Source organism: Panthera onca, chromosome B3, assembly GCF_046562875.1.
Source record: "Panthera onca isolate mPanOnc1 chromosome B3, mPanOnc1 haplotype 2, whole genome shotgun sequence".
Classification (NCBI taxonomy): Eukaryota; Metazoa; Chordata; class Mammalia; order Carnivora; family Felidae; genus Panthera; species Panthera onca.
Window position 1 is genome coordinate 146,743,483 of NC_138344.1, and position 4,263 is coordinate 146,747,745.

General features: G+C 45.0%; 1 pseudogene; it reads right to left on the reverse strand.

Moving 5' to 3' along the window:
• Positions 1-483: 483 nt before the first annotated feature.
• Positions 484-2,679, reverse strand: LOC144616604 (disintegrin and metalloproteinase domain-containing protein 21-like; annotated as a pseudogene).
• Between the last annotated feature and the right edge of the window lie 1,584 nt (positions 2,680-4,263).

Consider the following 4,263-nt stretch of genomic DNA (forward strand, 5'->3'; position numbering starts at 1 on the left):
TCCATTATCCTGAACCCACATTGGGACTGGGGGAAGACAGATTACCTGAGAATGAGAAAATGTTCAGTTTGCAACAGCACAGTTTTGGAGACAACTAATTAATTTGTCCCGGAAAGAGCTTGTGTGAACGTCTCTTAATTCTGGAAGCATATACCTCAGTTCAAGACCCAGATGCTGACTCAGATCCTCTGCACATAATCTCGGGCTCAGTTTGGGCTCTTGGAAGCTTAGATATGTACGTAGAGGCCACAAGCATGCAGTTTTTAAGTTTTAATTCAGCGTTCTGGTCAGTGAGCCATGAGAGATGTGTGTCAGAGCCGTGATGTGCCTGTGGACCCCTGTGTCTCCTGCAGACCCCCGAAACGTGGATGTCAGCTCTGCAGCCTCATTACTGTATTTTCACACATGTGCCAGTTGGATTGCCTATAGTTGTTCAGCAGTCAGGAGGCTAATTATGGATTGTCGTCAGCAACAATCAGTCCCTTAACTTTCTCGGGGTTGATAATTTGACATTTGTGGCGACACCACAAGGAATGCAGCTATTATGGCTTAAATGGGACCAAAAACCGCTCTGAGATATAACAGGGATTCATGACTTTTCCTCACTGGCCGCCTTCTTGTTGGAGGGGTCCACTGCCTGTGCTCCCACCAGTGCCTCGTCCAGTGCACCATGGAGGATCCCGGCTTATGTGGCAATGGCAGTTCCTGTTATTGTCACACGACTTTCTGTGACTGCATTTCTCCGGGATACAGTCATAATTCAGCTGAGCCACACTGCCAGTGCAGTAGGTGTCCTGACAGAGCTTTCCAGAAGCATAGGGGATACCAGTTCTCACATGACCAATATCAGTTGTGCTATGAAATGAACCCAGCCGCAAACACCAGAACCCTGAGATCTCGGACGGATGGAATCCAACATGCTCTTGCAGCTGAGGGAGATGTGTGATATTGCTACACTGCAGCCTTCCACACGGCACGTCTGTGTGGGAACAGGGTTCAGTGTTGAATTCCCCGGGGTCTTCTGCAGTGTCCATGTCGGCTGCTTTTTTGATTTATGGTCTAGCAGACATCTTCACCTTTCCAGAATTTTTGCAAAGATTTCTTGACAGTGCATAATGCAGTGAGTGCAGTTCCCATGATAGCAGCAGCCCTCTTCAGTGCACGGGGTTCCATCTTGCATATGGAAGTCATCAGGGCCCGACAAGGACACCCCACGGCAGGACTCTGGAAGATCACATATATTTTGGATTGGCCTGCCAAGTGTCCCAGCATCGAAATCGGTGCAGTTTGTATAGCATCTGCCTGTATTACATTTGTCCCCAGAGGTTAAAATACTATCACTCATACAGCATAGATTGCTATAGCACTGCTCTAAGGAGCTGCAGTCACAATGCTTGCCTGGGTCAGCTAAGTAGTTTCCGAAATGATTGTGAGTCAGACTTTTATTTCAATGCACCATTTAGATGTGAAGAGGCACTTGCCTAATCTGCCACTCATTTTGTGCTGTATGTGAATGAAGAAACACTTCCCGAAAGCTTCAGGTATACAAGGGAATTGGGTCCTAATGCAGTTGGACCTTTTCTGGCAAGCATATTCATCAGTGTCAACCCACAAACCAATATTTTTTGCAATCTGATGTGTTGCTATGACAGACAAGAGTAAATAATATCTGCCTAAATAACCCATCACGATGGGGCTTTGTGGATGGCATATACTACATACAACTGGATTGAAATTAACTTCATGGGATCCATTTCGAATCGCAACTAAGGATGAATGTGGTTTAAGAATTCGAAAACCCTTGGACTCATACTATCGAAAAAAAAGGACTCTGATGCAACACATATTTGCCCATGTTAGCTGGATCTCTCTCATTATAAATTATCATGAAACCAATATAGTAACTTACATGAATCCCATGAAACAATGAGTCAATTAAGCTAACTAGCCTTATTAGGAATTGGGCACCTTTTGACCCGTGGTTGAACACACTATATATTGTTTTGGAACTGAGAGCAAAATTCCGTGATGGGATGACTACAACTTACTAGAGATCCTGAGGACTGTACTGACATTTGCTTGAGGAACAAGGGTCCCTATGCTCCTTATATCCCAGGTTATAAGTAGGTCCCATTGCATTGGTGTCTGCCACTCTCTGAGAAACAATGTGTTCAAATGTTGGGAATCGCTGATGTGTCTGATTTCATAGGCAAGGTCATCCAACTTCATGATACCTTCAAGGCCCTGATAGCACGTGTCCATGGTGACCATGGAAAGAGGAATGTCCTCCAGGTAGCCAAGGTAGTAACAGTCTGGAGGCATGGAGGGGTAGTCCATTTGCAAGTCTCCCTGATCATCCTGAGTGATCATCAGCAGATGTCTGGACCTAAAGGGTTTCCTTGGCCACATGTGGATAACGTGTCTTTTGTCCCAAAACACAGGCTACAGGACAGCCAACCAGTCATCTGAATGCCCTTGCCATTGTGCAGCTCCTTCTTTGTAATTACCACCTCAAGGAGATGTAGCGCCATGAGGGACGACCTTGAGAACCCTGGACAGGAGCCAGCACTGCCCAGAATGCAAACTGCAAGAGGGATGCCCTCAAGGTGACCTGGCCCTCTGCCACCCTCATGCCCCTGCTCAGGGACATCTGCCAGTGAGAGTGTATAAGTGGAGGATCCTCAGCAAAGTGAGGTCTAGGCCATCTGACAGAACAGAGGGCTGTACCGGGTGGCCAGTCCCCTGCACCTGGGATCCACTTGTGGGTTTAGGTAACAGTCCCAGGGTGTGGCATTGTGTGACCCTGCACAACAGTTCAGCTGGGGTGGATGTGGGAGAAGCAGGTGAGCCAGTTCAAGCCGTGCTCACATGGACGTAGTAAGGACTTGGACCCAGAGACATGGCTGTATTCAACACATTCCATCTTTCCTCCAGCTAGTGAATATGGGATATGAAATTTTAACACCCTGAACTTCTCTACCAATTCCATGTCCTGTGGTACTGCTGGGTCACTTTCTATGGACGACTGCTTTTCCTCATTATGGAGACCAATGCTTCCTACTTCCTTGGGATGTGGAGGTGGACATTGTCAATTTTACCTTTATAGGTGACTAAAAAAATAGCTTTGTCGTTTTTCATGTCTCATTCTGGTTAGACTTTAGTTTTCAAGCCATTTGATCCTTTGGTTTTTGGTTTGAAGCTTCCTCTGAGTTTACTGAGGAAACATTTCCCAGTATTCTGTGTCATGATTGGTGAAGTACAAGGTTGTATTTTAGTATTTTTTTATGCCAGCTTGGGAGAACAGAAAGTACTGCTGACCATGTGTGAGTCCCCGGGGTTTTCCGCTCTAATCCCTTATTGGGGTTCTTTCCTGGCCTCTGGCAGTCTCCTCCCATGCATGTGTGGTTCCCTCCTCAGCTGGAGATGCCAGGGAGTGGAGGCAACTTTGGCAGCTTGCACCATGGAGTCTGCACATGATCAAAACACGTTATCAACCATGGAACCCCCTTGTTTGATTAAATATGCTCTCCTCCTTTAAAACCCCCTGCGTCAGGGAGAAACCTCAGAGTTGGCTTTTGGACAGGAGTCTGCATTCTCACCAGTGGCTGGCCTTGTGCATAAGGCTCAAATTCCTTTCCTACCAAAACTAAAACTTTGAACGTTGACCTTTCCAGCAACAGGCAGCTGAATTTGGGTTTTGATAACAATAAAACAGAGAGTGGAGTGGCAGTTGCCAGGGGCTGGCAGCGAGGCGCAATGAGGGTTAGATATCAAGGGGTGTGATTTTCTGTTATGCAAGACGACTAATTTCTAGAGGTCTTCTCCACAACATTACATGTGTAGTTAACAATATTGTACTGTACAGTTAAAATTTAGTGAAGAGGGTGGATCTCAGTTTCAGTGAGATCTTACCGCAATACACGAGTTTTGCTTCTCACACAAAGTATGCATGGACACACACTCTTTACTGATAAGTGAAAATAATTTTAAAAAATTTACATACTTTGGATCCTAACCCTGAGTATATGCCATTTATAAATATGTTCTTCCATTCCATAGGTTGCCTTTTAGTTTTGTTTATTGTTTCCTTCACTGTGCAGAAGCTTGCTATTTTGAGGTACTCCCAAGAGTTCATATATGTATGTATTTAATTTTCTTGTAATATTTTTAATTTAAATTTAAGTGTGTTAACCTACAGTGTAGTATTGATTTCAGGTGTAGAATTTAGTGATTCATCACGTACATATAACACACAGTTCTCAT